At 46.8% G+C, this 15,637-nt stretch overlaps 1 protein-coding gene across 1 annotated transcript in view; it reads left to right on the top strand.

The window, feature by feature from the left end:
- bmp7b (bone morphogenetic protein 7b) overlaps nt 1-15,637 on the top strand; it is a 65,776-nt gene that overhangs the window by 31,955 nt on the left and 18,184 nt on the right. The window lies entirely within an intron of this gene.

Genomic DNA, 15,637 nt, shown 5'->3' with positions numbered 1-15,637 from the left:
GCTGTAGACCAAGTTCAGAGCGGGTGTGTCTGTCCACAGTGGGAGCGCACCTGCGGCGGGCCACGGGTTTGGGGTATAGAGCTTTTGAGGGCTTTATGGATGGGCGACGCACGCTTACTTGTGTCATCACTTCTGGCTGCTCTGAGCCTGGAGATCTTATTTATTGGTTACAGGGTGGAACAGAACAACTGCTGCAATCATTCACTCTGTGTGTGTGTGTGTGTGTGTCCACGTTTGCAGATGTTTCTTGGAGTAGATTTGCAATGATGTATCTGAAGCCACGTGCATTGTGTTTGTAGCCGTATGTTGTGTGTGTGTGTGTGTGTGTGTGTGTGTGTGTGTGTGTGTGTGTGTGTGTGTGTGTGTGTGTGTGTGTGTGTGTGTGTGTGTGTGTGTGGAATCTGGTATTCCCTACAATATGGGGACCAAATGTCACCACAAGGATAGTAATACCAGTACATTTTGACCTTATGGGGACATTTTTTCTGTCCTCATGAGGAAAACAGCTTATAAATCATACTAAATTAAGTGTTTTGAAAATATAATAAATTGTAAAAATGCAGAAAGTTTTCTGTGATGGGTAGGTTTAGTGTAAGTGGATAGAATATACAGTTTGTACAGTATAAAAATCATGATATCAATGGATAGTCCCCATTAAACATGGAAATCATTGTGTGTGTGTGTGTGTGTGTGTGTGTGTGTGTGTGTGTGTGTGTGTGCTGTGTGTGTGTGTGTGTGTGTGTGTGTGTGTGTGTGTGTTTGTTTGTGTGTGTGTGATCTCACTTAATGTGAGGCCGCACATGTGCTCAGACAATGACGCCAAATGAACTAGGGAAAAAATGTGAAGAGACTCTTATTAAATAGCTCAACTATGACACTCCTCTGGTCTTGCTCTGCTGATGCCATTGATTAACAGGTGGCCGTTTGAATCATTTGTTTCTGGTTTGGTCGAAAGCATTCAGAACACTGTGTAATTTTGAAGACACTGCCAAATTGCCCATCACCTAGATTCCTGTTCTCATAGGATCTTCTCTAGAAATGCATGAACACAGTGGATCCAAAAAGTATTTGAACAGTATTTAACAGTATTGGTCTAGTATTTAAATGATCATAATATGAGTTTCCTAGTCAGAAATCGGATATGAAAAGCCTCTCAAGTCATATTTATGACTGGGAAACTCTGAGATAATTTGTGCAGCATGCCTCTATGGGTGTCTGTGCTCTGGTCTACATTATCAGGAGCGTGCGTGTTTGTTTTTTCAAGCACATTCCTGTAGGTATGTTTTAATGGTGTAAGGGTGAAGCAATGACAGCTTGGTACACGTCATCCATTAAAATCTACAGAGAAATGGAAAAGCACTTAGACCAAACTTTTTGATCTTCCCAGACAGAAGTAGAGAAAGACTCAGGAAAGAGAGATGTGTGTAAGAGTCAGCGAGATACAGAGATAGAACATATGTCCCATCATATTAGGCCATGGTGCTCATACAGACAACGTCAGTTTGAATCTACCAAGCAACCGTTCCTGTTGATATTTGTCCCTCTACTCACCATCATTCCTCTCCCCTCTCATTTGAAATCTGCCTGAAAGTGGACCTTGAAGGCCAGACTTTATGCTTTAATGTCAGATGGAGTTTGATTGGCCGTTAACATTCATCAGCTGAAATGTATATCTCTTTGAAAGTGAATCCATTTATTTCTGTTACATACGATATTGTCCACTCGTGTGGATGCTAATATAGTTATCATTATAGTTATCTTTACGTTTATCGCTCTTGGTGTGAACGAGCCTTTAGAATCCGTATCAGCATGTGTTGAATGAGACAGGTTAGTGCAGCTGTCAGATGTGCAAGAACTCAATTTCTTGCTTTGAACCCATGAGAGTATTACATAATAAGAAAGAACCATCTTTGTCAAAGAGGCTTTACTACTGTAGAGGTCTAGGTGTCTCTGTTAGAGCTGTTGCTCTGTGCCAAGCGGGCACAGGTGGCCCTGGTGTTACGTCTGCCCTGCGAGGGGGCACCCTGGGGGTTCAATGGAAGGGCAGCTCTGAATTAGAACGGTGTGTAAACAATTCCAGTCCTCTGAGAAGAGCGGGACAATGAGACACGGAATGCCCCCTGCTAATCGTCACTGCTGGGTAACTGGATCCATGCGCGCTCTCCCTCTCTCGCTTTCACCTTACTGCACAGTAGGGCCTTTGTGCTGTTTGCTGCCATTCTAAAGGCGGTATGAAAGGAGGATGAGGAAAGGTAGTGGATGAAGAGGGCAAAGGATGGGTAGAAAAGATGATGAAAGGATCTGAAGGAGGAGATGAGGGAAGATGAGGGGAGAAAGGGATGAAGGGACAGAGAGTAACTGAGGATAAATGAGGTGAGCAGGTAATAAACCAATGCTTCACGACTGCTAGGTGTCGACCTGAAAATGGGGGTCTGTTCTGTTACAGTCATCAGGGTAAGGTAATGCTAAATGCAACTAATAACAAGCAACCATAAAAATAATGGATAAGTAGGACAGCAAAACAGACTTATTAGCTTCTGAAAATAAGGAGAAACCACTTGCCATATCTTTTGTTGTGGATGCCACAAGTTTTGTGGACTGGGATAACCTTCTCTCCCCTTCTCTCTCCTCAGTTTGTTTTAGCTTTTTGTAGGGCTGCAACAAACGATTATTTTGATAATCGATTAATCTAACGATTATTAGAACGATTAATCGACTAATCGTCGATTATTTCGCCGACTAATCAGTAAGTTTGGAACGATTATTCAGCCTTTTCAATTAGTTAAAACACTGAGTTATACATATTCTAACTATAATATAAAAAAAAGAAAATCACTTCAGCTTTTGAAATGGTTTGTTTAATGAATTTTGAGCCAACTAAACAGGTCATTCTCTTTAAGTTTTCAGATTTCTGTCCAACTCAAATCACACACAAATGCTCTAAGCATTGGTTAAATATTCGGGTTCTCTTTCAATAGAAAAAAAAATAAACAAAAAAAATTATCAGCTGCATTACAGACAAACTTAAACTGCAAACAATTATTATAAGAACACAATTTAAAAAAAAATTGACTGCTGAGCTGACAGAGACATTCTCATTCACCTTTTAATTTACAGTATAAAAAAATAACTGACATGATATTCTTCATAACATCTCTTTTTGTAAGTCTTCATGAATATGGAACAAAATACAGGCAAGTGATAAGACTGTAATAACTAGTTACAATAATAAAAACAGCCCTGACTCCTAAGCTCGATCAAGCTTTATTCTATGCAAAAATAATCATCACATTACTGTAATTATATTATTATTGTTAATATTATTGCTATTATTAGTAGTATTGCATTCTCTAAAAAGAGATTTACTGCTAGTTATTTAGCTTCAGCTGGAGAATATTCACCTCTCACTGGCTCGTCTCGTGCCGGGTTTTTCCTCTTTAAGTGCTTTAACATGCATGTTGTGCTCCCGTGAAAAGCAAGTTACGCCTTGCATGTATTGCACACGACAGCATTCTTGGTTTGAAGTTTTGTGAAACTTTCACACACCTTGCTAGTTCGGATTCGTTTGCACTCCGTCAGAATTCGCGCTGTGTTTTCTGCTACCGCATTTGTAACGGCTGCATTACACTCTAGCGCTACAGCGCCGTAGCAGTCAAATCGCGATATTGCAGGCCCTTACATTAGGTCACGTGGGATCAAACGACTACTCGACAACAAAGATATTTGTCGACAATTTTTTATTGTCGACGTTGTCGACAATGTCGACTAATCGTTTCAGCCCTAGCTTTTTGTGTCATTCATTGTTTGAAGGAGATGTGCAGGCGTGCCCAAGGCATGGCAACGTGATGCGCCATCTCATTCCCTTTTCATGGAAAGACATAATTTCGAGGGAACTCAATGCCATTTCATGGTGTTGACACTATGGGAATGTTAATACCAACTACGCCTTGCTGAGAGAATATATGCTGCAGCTAATCTGTGAACTGCTCACAATCATAGTGAGCTAGACATAACAACTCAGTTGAACATCAACACTTCACTGGGCGCATCCTATGCGACTTATACAACAGCCTCATTCCCTAAAAGCCAGTGACAACAGGTGCTAGGGAAAAATACCAGAGCTCCATGCTCCAATACTGACCTTATCCCTCTTTTAGCAAAGGAACTCCAGCACAGGTAGCCTGACTTCTCAAAGCGGCACAGGCACCTGCCTAGAGCTCAGGATCAGAGCTTTCCAGGGAATTCCATAAACATAGTCACCACTATGTTCCAGTAGTATGCTTAGTCCATAAACAAGGGTCACTTTCTCACCACAGAAAGTGACCCTCACACAGGGGAGCATACAACCCTACTTAAAACCCCAATAAATAATTGGGAAGGGAGACAAAATGAGAGAATGGGAACTAGAATGCCTGCCTAGATATCTCTCATTCCTCCAGCTCTACATCTTACTTCCACCTTAGGGAGCGGCACACAAGGCACATCTCAGCATGTCTAGCTTAAACTGCTGTACAGGGAAGCATGCAAGAGGATGGTTAGTAATGCAGTACGGCCCATCCTCAGCCCTGCCAAGCTCATACCGACCGTCTGTTCACCAAAGAAGGCAAACCCATCCACAGATGAGTGTAACACCAAACTTAAACCTTAACTAATAATTGGGGAGGGAGACAGAATGAGAAATTGGGACGCTATGTGACCAGCCCATAATAATTCTCATTCATCATCTCTATACCCTAAAAATAGAGTAAAGATACTTTCAGAAGATCCGTAAGGAATAGTTTTTCTTTTCTATTCACTGACTCGGGTGACAGACTGGAGAGTGAGGGATATTTTCACGAAGTGATCTACCTCTTACTATTGACCCTCCATGGACCATCAGGGAAGACACTGATAAAAAAGTGTATCTGTCCATTCTCAATCTTAACTAAAATATTTGTATTACTCTGTATATAAGCGTACCAGCGTGCCTAATACTCCAGATACTGGAGGAGAGCAAAATACAACATATTCCAGCTCTCAGCAGCACCTATTTTGAAGGACCGTGCTGACACAGAAAATGTATTCCCGTCTGTCCAAGTCCCATTTACAGACGCACTACACAGGCGACAGAGAGAGCGGTCCTCTCGGCAATGGTTGCCATATGTGCTGAGCAGGGCGGGGCCAAGAGCTGTGGGAACAGAGTGAGGTGTGTGGCGGGAGTGTTAATGAGAGTTCTCGAGTCCCACGAAAGAGCTCCGGAAGGATAAAAGGAGAAATGACGACGGTGGAAGATGAGAGAGGACCAGGCCTGGGAAATTTATGTTGTTGTTTTAATATGTTTATATGCGGCAGTTGTCTGTAACAGACTTACTTTTGTTTTGTTTTGCTTGTTTATATTATTATTAAAGTTATGTTGAACGTTCGCCAGTACCTCCTTCCCTGAACTATGAACTTTGTTACGATATGGTTGCACCCCCTGTCACACTGGAGGGAGGGCAACCCAAAAGTGAAGGGGTTGCATCATCTCACCGCGACCACTCCTTCACTAAACTGTTGCCTCAGCAGTTTACTGCTAACACCTCCAGATATATAAAGGAAGGGCAACCGAAAAGTGAGGATCTTTTTACCGTGACCAGCCCTTCTATGAAACAGTTGTCCCTCAGCTTTTTTTACCAGCTGTGCTGGAAGAAAGATAGCCGAAGAGTGAAGGGGTCGCATCATGTCAATGTGACCACTCCTTCACTCCTTCATTCTCATCGCTCTAAGAGAATCAAGCTAGAACAGAGATTCATATGGCAAATGCAAATGCGCTCCAGTGATGCAGTGCCATAAGAGCCTCCAGCTCCAGTGAGAGCTGAACGCACTGCATGCACACGCTGTATTTTATCCCTAGAGAATCAAGCAAGAACAAAAGTTCCCTTTCGTTGTCACTCTGAGTTACGTCGGATGACGACGAATGGGGTTTCGCTTAGAAATCCTATCATCTTCGAGTATATAAAACGAGCCAATGGCAATGAAATGCCATGGGTCTGCGGAATTTGCATAGCGTAACTCCGCCCCACCCTGGGGGTATATAAGGAAGTGCGCTGGCAACATGCAGATATGTTTTTGCTTCGGAGCCAAGTTGATGTACTTCACTCCACAGCCAATCCTGAGATTCATCTCTTCATTTCTCTTCGAGACGAGCCTCTCTCCAAGTGTTGGTGTGACAGCGAATTCCAGCGAGTGCACATTCCCTGCTTATCTGTGCAGTGATTTGCCAGTGTTTGTGTGTTCTCTCCCTGGTCGCTTCAGCATTTGTGGAGAAATCTCCTTTCTAAAAGAGCTTGCACGCGGCAACGTCTTTTTAAAGATGCCTCGCCCGTGCACTTCTGGTTGCGGTCTATTTGTTTCTGACTCTGATGGACACAATCGCTGTCTTGTGTGTCTGGGCTTAGAGCACGCTAAGGCAGCGTTTGTGGATGAGTCATGTTCCCATTGCGGGAACATGCCCATCGCACGGTTACGGTCGAGACTCAATGACCTTCATGGTAGAGTCCCCTCATCCGCACCCCGATCTACGGGCTCCGCGAGAGCTAGTACTTCGGCTGGCGGCCAGGGTGACCTGAGGATTACGGTGTGGGACAAAGCGCCGACTATTCCACGCTCCACACCGTCCTCTAGTGCCGTGCAACCCGCGAGTGGTTCAAATGAGCCCGCAGTACAGTCCTCTGACTTGCCGCGGGTCTCATTTGGCGCTCCAGAGGAAGATTCAATGTCGATCGCTGCATCACAGGGTGGGCAAGAGTCCTTGGGAAGTGAGGATTCGGCTGTGCTGCCATCTTCGGGTGTGCCAGCATTGCCCGAGTCTGATCCCGAGATGACTGCCATGCTTTCCCGGGCAGCCGCGGCCATTGGGCTTGAGTGGTCCCCGCCACCTGGTCCGGTGCGCTCGCGGCTGGACGATTGGTTTTTGGGTGCCGCCGCTGATCCTCGTCAGCGCGCGTCCCCAATGCCTTTCTTCCCGGACGTGCATGAGGAGGTCACGAGGTCCTGGAAGGCACCATTGTCTTCTCGTGATCGCTCGGCGACCTCCTCCGCCCTGCCTCCTCTCGATCAGGCGGCCGCCAAAGGGTACACTGGGGTTCCCCAGGTTGAACGCTCTGTTGCGATGCAGCTGTGTCCTCAGAGTGCTTCTTCTCGTGGTGACCCAAAGCACCCCTCCAAAGCCTGTAGGTTCTCTTCCACGCTTGTGGCGAAGGCCTATAGAGCTGCGGGGCTGGCGGCCTCCTCACTGCATGCCATGGCGACACTCCAGGTCTACCAGGCCCAGATGTTGCGTGACATGCACGAGGGGAGGACTGACCCAGCGCTCTTTGATGAGCTGCGTGCCGCCACCGACCTTGCTCTCCGGGCGACGAAGGTGACCGCACGCTCCCTGGGTCAGGTGATGTCCACTTTCGTGGTCCAGGAGAGACATCTGTGGCTCAACCTGGCCGATATGCGTGAGGCCGAGCGGACCCGGTTCCTCGACACTCCCATATCCCAGGCTGGCCTCTTCGGCGGAGCGGTTGAGGACTTTGCCCAGCAGTTCTCGACCGCCCAGAAGCAGACTGAGGCTCTCAGACATGTCCTGCCCCGACGGCCAGCTGCTGCCTCCACCCAGCCGTCGGCACAGGTGCCTCAGTCTCCTCGCCGCCGAGGACGCCCTTCTACGGCTCCCGCCCCTCCCGCACGGCCCCAGCAGCAGCCTCCATCTGGGTCGCGTCGTGGAGGACGCCGTAGGAAGGCGCCACAGCCCTCTCCCGCCCCGTGCCCCGCTAAACGCCAGGCCAAGCGGCTCTCCTGAGACGGGCTGCTCAGAGATGGCGTTGAGTTCTTCCCAGGAGCCGGTAGCAGGGCCGCTCCTTCCCCCGGTGGAGGGCCGGGGGAGAATCCTTGGTTTTTCCCACCCCGCAGCTCGTCCCACGACGGGCAGCACCCTTTTGTGGTCAAAGAAAGAACTCACTCCCCCATCTCTGAGCACACAGAGTGTCCGGATGACAGTGCACGCCGCTCACGAGCCTCGCCACTCTCGTCCCCCTCTGTCGCCAGCTCCCTGCAAGAGCACGCCCCAGTGGGACGCTGGTCCTCCCCTGGCCTCCTCTGGCAGGACGCGGCTAATGACCGTGCCCCCGCACCGGGCTGCTATGCCACCCATGCCTGGGCCGGTCATTCCGCCTCGCTGCACCACCGAGGGTACGTCTGTGGTCCGTATGACCCCGCTGGTACAGTTCCTGGAAGCCTGGTTAGAGCTTCCCAGGCTGTCCCGCTGGGTCGCGAGGACCATCAGGCTCGGCTACGCGATTCAGTTCGCGCGGTCTCCTCCCCGCTTCAGGGGAGTCCGCTTCACTATGGTCGGTGGCAATGCCCCGGTTATGAGAGCGGAGGTCGCTACCTTACTGGCGAAGGGTGCAATCGAGACTGTCCCTCCAGCCGAAATGAGGTCCGGCTTTTACAGCCCTTACTTCATTGTACCGAAGAAATCCGGTGGGTTACGGCCAATCCTCGACTTGCGCGTCTTGAACCGCTCCCTTCACAGGATGCCGTTCAAGATGCTCACGGCCAAGCGCATTTTCGAGTGCATACGGCCGCAGGATTGGTTTGCAGCGATCGACCTGAAGGACACCTACTTTCATGTCTCCATTCTTCCTCGACACAGACCGTTTCTACGGTTTGCTTTCGAGGGGCAGGCATACCAGTATGCGGATCTCCCTTTCGGGCTAGCCCTGTCTCCTCGCGTCTTTACGAAGGTCGTCGAGGCAGCCCTTGTTCCCCTTCGGGAACACGCGGTTCGCATCCGGAACTATCTCGACGACTTGCTAATCCTAGCTCACTCTCGAGACCAGGTTTGCGAACACAGGGACCTTGTGCTCCGGCACCTAGCTCGTCTGGGCCTTCGGGTCAACTGGGAGAAGAGCAAACTCTGCCCCGTGCAGAGGATCTCTTTTCTCGGTATGGAGATCGACTCGGTCGACTTTGGCATGTCAATTGCCTCGAGTTGTTGGCTGTACGTCTTGCCCTGCACCGCTTCCATGCGTTGCTCAGGGGTCAACACGTACTGGTCCGATCGGACAATACCGCGACTGTAGCGTACATCAACCGTCAAGGTGGTCTGCGCTCCCGCCGTATGTCACAACTCGCCCGCCACCTCCTCATATGGAGTCAGAAGCATCTGAGGTCGCTTTGTGCCATTTATATCCCGGGAGACCTGAACCAGGCGGCCGACGAGCTGTCTCGGCTTCGGCCTCTCGCTGGAGATTGGCGACTCCATCCCCAGACGGTTCAGCTGATTTGGGATCAGTTCGGGGACGCACAGGTAGACCTGTTTGCCTCCCACGACTCGTCCCACTGCGACCTGTATTATTCCCTGACCGAGGGCACGCTCGGCACGGATGCACTGGCGCACAGCTGGCCGCGGGGCCTCCGCAAGTATGCGTTTCCCCCAGTGAGCCTTCTTGCGCAGACCTTGCGCAAGATCAGGGAGGATGAGGAGCAGGTAATTTTGGTTGCCCCATATTGGCCCAACCGCACCTGGTTCTCAGAACTAGTACTCCTCGCGACAGCACCTCCCTGGCCAATTCCTCTGAGGAAGGACCTGCTTTCTCAGGGACGGGGCACCTTATGGCATCCTCGTCCCGATCTTTGGAACCTCCACGTGTGGCTCCTGGACGGGATGAGGCAGGTTTGAGTACCCTACCACCAGCGGTGGTGGCTACCATCACTTCCGCTAGAGCATTGTCCACGAGACATGCCTATGCGTTGAAGTGGAACCTCTTCGTCAACTGGTGTTCTTCTAAAAATCTAGAACCCACGAAATGCCCCATCAGTGTCGTGCTTTCCTTCCTGCAAGAAGGGTTGGAGCGTAGGCTGTCTCCCTCCACCCTGAAAGTGTATGTTGCCGCCATTGCCGCACATCACGACGCAGTTGATGGTAAGTCCTTAGGAAAGCACGACCTGATCGTCAGGTTCCTGAGGGGAGCCAGGAGACTGAATCCTCCTCGTCCTCCCCTCGTACCCTCTTGGGACCTCTCAGTGGTTTTAACTGCCCTGCAGAGTGCTCCCTTTGAGCCTCTGCAATCAGTGGAGCTTAAGTTCCTGTCAATGAAGACAGCGCTCCTGGTTGCATTGGCCTCCATCAAGAGGGTAGGGGACCTGCAGGCATTTTCGGTTGACGAAGCGTGCCTGGAATTCGGACCGGCTAACTCTCACGTGATCCTGAGACCCCGGCCCGGATATGTGCCCAAGGTTCCCACCACACCCTTTCGAGACCAGGTGGTGAACCTGCAAGCGCTGCCTTTGGAGGAGGCAGACCCAGCCTTGGCACTGCTCTGTCCAGTACGCGCCCTCCGTGCTTACGTAGACAGAACGCAGTGTTTCAGGACCTCAGACCAGCTCTTTGTCTGTCATGGTGGGAAGCTGAAGGGAAAGGCTCTCTCCAAGCAAAGGTTGTCTCACTGGATAGTGGACGCCATTGCTTTGGCATACCAGCAGCAAGGTCGACCATGCCCCCTTGGTGTGACGGCCCACTCCACCCGGAGTGTGGCATCCTCCTGGGCTCTAGCGCATGGCGCCTCGCTAACAGACATCTGCAGAGCTGCAGGCTGGGCGACACCTAACACATTCGCGAGATTCTATAATCTCCGAGTGGAGCCAGTTTCTTCTCATATACTCGCTTCATCTGGTAAGAGATTCTGCTCAGGTGTCTTCGCTTGCTCGCCATTGCTCTCCATGGACGGGATACGTGCGATATTTTCCTCAGGTGAGCCTAATAAGCCCTGAGTCTCCTCCAGCACTGACGACGTCAACGCCAGAGTTATGCCACCGGCAGCTTTCGCGCTTGGCTAGGTGCCTCCATGTGCATGGTTCCCCTCCGGGCGACCCCCACATGTGTATTCCACTGTAAGCCTCTTTGAGCATGTGTCTTTCCCTTGGCAAGCCACCTTGCCACCCCTGGGGTTGAAATATTCCACCTGCGGCTGGACACCCCAGTGTTATTCCGTATGCAGCCCTTCGGGGTCATATGTGTATTCCAAGTCCCCCCCTTCGGGTTGGGCATGATTGCATATTTCCACTGGATATGCTTCCCAGTGTACCTTGGTATTCCTGTGTTAAGTAGGACTCCTTCGTCCGTGCTAGTCTCACGACAGGGAGCTCAGACTTACGCAGGGCACTGGAAGACAGTCGAGAGGTGGCGTGATTACACTGGGAACCCCATTCGTCGTCATCCGACGTAACTCGGAGTGACAACGAAAGGGAACGTCTCGGTTACAGATGTAACCCTCGTTCCCTGAGTAGGGAACGGAGACGTTACGTCTCCCTGCCACTTCCGCTGTACCGCTGGAACGCCTGAGTTCAGTCTCGGCTCCTCAGCGAAGACATATCTGCATGTTGCCAGCGCACTTCCTTATATACCCCCAGGGTGGGGCGGAGTTAAGCTATGCAAATTACGCAGACCCATGGCATTTCATTGCCATTGGCTCGTTTTATATACTCGAAGATGATAGGATTTCTAAGCGAAACCCCATTCGTCGTCATCCGACGTAACGTCTCCGTTCCCTACTCAGGGAACGAGGGTTACATCCGTAACCGAGACGTTCTTACTGCAAATTCATCACAATGAGTGCATCCAGCTCCCTCGAACACACTCCAGATTCTCATCTTTAACGCACACAAAAAAAGCAGCTCCTGACGATAAAAAAACTGATGACGTCTAATGCAGGCGCCCTTTTATACGCATGGGCACTCCATATGACGTCATAGTATTGTAGTCGGCCAATAAAGATTGGTGTGTTTTACACATGCTTCAGACACTGGTCACGCCTGGATGCATTCCCATAGCGTCAACACTATGACACTGCATCCATTTTTCTCGAAAGGGAACTTTAATTTCTTGAAAACATTTTTCTTTTCTTTTATTTAAAATGTCATTATTATTATTATTATTATTATTATTATTTTTATTATCTATTAAATATAAACAGTTTTGATGATTAATATATGAAAAACTTTCCAAGTGGTGCAGCCAACATGTTCATGTTCAAAGTTGGCCAACATGCAGAGAAATACAGGGAAGAAATAACATCAAACAGGATATGATATCATCTTGAGGACCCCTGCAAACCCTCATGACTATGTCATGGTCAAAAAAACGCTTGAAATACAAGGTAACTTTACCTTTATTGAATGAGGCAATGTTACTTTAGGAAGAAGAATGGCATGTGGTATGACTCCACAAAAACTTAAATTATAAAATTATATTTATGAATTAATAATTCATGATATTTGTAAAAAAAAAAAAAAAAACTTTACCTTTAATACTATTTTATTACTATTTTTTATTTATTATATTTTAAATTTTCTTGCATATATTCAACTTGTTAGTACTTGCTATTACTTTTTATTTGGGTATACCACATTTTTGGAGTATACCACATTTTTGGAGTCATTAAATTTGAACTCTCTTAAATTTTTTATACGTTTTCAAGAAACATGAATACAAAAAGGACATTTCCAAGACCTACTGTAGACAAGAGTTGTTTCTTTATTAGGAACAGCTTTCATAATAAATATCATTGACCCAAATAAATTTTGTACTGTGTTGGCTTGGCCTTTGATGTCCAGTGTAAAACCATTTGAGAACCAGAATAGATCACATACTCCGGGAATCAGTAAAGAGAGAAATACAACTTAATTTTCACACAGTTCAGTCTCTTCAGACCATGATTCAGTGCTCTCAGTAGAGCTATGAGGATGACAGCTGCTCTCACTGGCTCTGATGCACTGACTGCAGAGTCAACAAGGCTGCTATTGTCTGTGTGTGTGCAGTACTCTCACACAGTGATAAAAGACTGAAGAGGAGCCAAAGAAAGACAGAGAGCTATCTTCAGTCCTTGACAGCGCTTATCAATCACTGAAAAGTGAGAGTTCGGCACATAAGACAACTTCTGTGAGCACATTACACACCAAATACTGCAAGCTCACCTACTGTATCAGACAGTGAAGAAGATCATTACGTGCAACAAGCAGAATAATTTTCTTTACAAATTTTTCACTATCATTAATTCTATAAAACCTACTGTTTCTTTTTTTTTTTTGCTACACAATTTTATAAGGCCTCTAAATGATCAAAATATCAAATGTCCTATTCACTCAAATCTACTGCATGCCTTCTTTTGTCTGATTAAAAACGTTTATACTTTTTAGCAAGTGAAAGGCCTTTTAACATAATTCTAAAAATGTCCCCCTTCAGGTCGTGATACAGTGTTTGAGCTGTGAAATATTTACTAATTCTTATAAAGTAAACATAAGAATAATATTTCAAGATGAACACTTACTGGACTGAGACAACTTAGGTTTATTTGACTATCCACAAATAGTATTTTATAAAAATCACATTAAAATGTAAAAATCAAATATGATCTATCAGTTTTTTGAGGAACGGTTTTGTTTATCTCTCAATCATCATTGTTTTGCATTGAAATATATGTTTTGCCCCCACAATACAAACTACAGAGCTTTGATCATATAACTATGAAAATAATTGAACTATTATCTTACTCATACATACTATTGGGAGATATACTGTAAATTGACAACTGATATTATTTATATGAATTTTATTTAAGTAATCTGCTATATAGTTATAAAGATCTTACACTATAGCTATCAAAATTTTCTATCATATTGATTCATTTCTTGCAAAATCACTGTAACCTAGAGCTTCTGTCAGGTCAGTTTGAAGATATCCATTATTGTAATGTTTGGAAATAAATGTGAACTAAAAGCATTTTTCTTATTGAAAAGCCAATAATTGGCAAAGTTGTCATGATTGTACACTGTCTGAAAAGGGTGCAAAAATTGTACAACTTTGTACCTTCCTAAAGGTCCTAAACCCGTGCATGTTAAAATGCGTGTTCAAAGGTCCTAAACCCTGTAACGCCACTTTGACTGATGGGCAGAATTCTGCAGTAGAGTTCGCTTCAGTGCGGGCCTGGCAAAAGTGTGCATGCAGGGTGCATATCGGCTGCAAATGAGGCACTCTGAAACCTAAAATGACAATGAGTCCTTTTGGACTCCACAAGACTGCAAGTGCACATAAAGTGTGCCATTTGGGACAGGGCAGTAGTAATAAGTATCAGAATGTTACCCACTGTGAACCTTTATGTGAAAGGTACAGAGGTCCCTTTAAGGGTACTACCCCAGTGACAAGCTGTTGTACCACTAAAGGTAACATTTCTGCACATTTATTTTGAGAGTGCATCTTTTTAACCTTTTGACCCCCAGTGCTTGCATTTTGCGTTAGCTTTAACGTCTGTGGTCTGCCAGGGACTGTATTTAGCTGAGATGGACCACTGGGTTTTACAATGAATGGGAGGAATTGGATCGCCCAATTTGGCAGCTCTGGTAAAAGAAGTACCGCGCCTTCCAAATGAAAGAGCCACTCAGCAGTCACCACCTTCCGGACTCTCTCTTGAATCCAACACGGAAGTGACTTAAACTGCAATTCATCGACTGGCCGCTAGAGACAGGCTCCAAAGGAGAGTCAATCCCATAGACCCCGCATATTAATATGCCCAACTTTACAGTAGAAAAAAATATGTTTACAGCCTGGTACTGAAAGGGATTTTGGTCTATATAGCTAATTTTGCCCTTCATGACAACTGTGAGGGGGGTGATTTTTTAAATAACTCATCCGTTTAAATTATATAAAGCCTTAAAGTTCTGCATAATTAAGGGCGTGGCCACTTGAGTGACATGTGGATTGCCGCTGATGTCACTACTAGCCGTTTGTCTGCTGTCTGTTAGCCATCATGTCACCTCAGCTAATCCCGCCTTTTTGCCCATTTTTGGTTATCCGGGAGTGACGTGCTGCCAAGATGGCGACGGCCGGCTCCACCCACTTTGGGCTTCAAAAATGCTCTTCAGAAACCTATGGGTGACGTCACGGACACTACGTCCATATTTTTTTTACAGTCTATGGCAGGGCCGGAGTGAGGCCACTTTTCAGCCCGGGAGTTTCAGGCCCAAGACCAGACCACTTTTTCCATGGTGGAATTCCAAATTAGCACTTTTTCCAAATTGGATAAATGAAGCAACAGTTCAGCTCTTACTATTGTGTAGTTTGTATTAATACCATGGTTCAACAAATAATGTAAAGGTTAAATAATAATTCACTTAGACTTTATAAGAAGCAATTGCGACTTTATTTCACACTATTCTGACTTTATATCTTGCAATTCTGACTTTATAACACGCAATTCTAACTTTATATCTCGCAATTCTGAGAAATAACGTCAGAATTGCGAGATGTAAGCTCGCAATTGTGAGATAAAAAGTCGCAATTATCTTTTAAAATGTTTTTTTTTTTCTGTGGCGGAAACAAGCTTCCATACCTCCTGGCCTCTTCCTCCCATCCATCCTCCCTGACGCGTACCGTTACGGTAGGGCCGGCCCAGCTATCGGTAGACGCCGGCGGTGCCGCGGTAGCCTACCTGAGAAAACCTTTTGGAAAAGACGGACTATGGACCCAACCAATTCTATAGGAGGGGAGGGGAGAACTCCCTCACATGGTACAACCCATGCAGAGGCTGCACGCTGCGGTGTCAGAATGCGGAACGTGTGTAGCCTAATCTAACTA

Source organism: Scardinius erythrophthalmus, assembly GCF_964197995.2.
Source record: "Scardinius erythrophthalmus genome assembly, chromosome: 15".
NCBI classification, from domain to species: domain Eukaryota; kingdom Metazoa; phylum Chordata; class Actinopteri; order Cypriniformes; family Leuciscidae; genus Scardinius; species Scardinius erythrophthalmus.
This window is presented reverse-complemented; position numbering and strand designations above follow the sequence as displayed.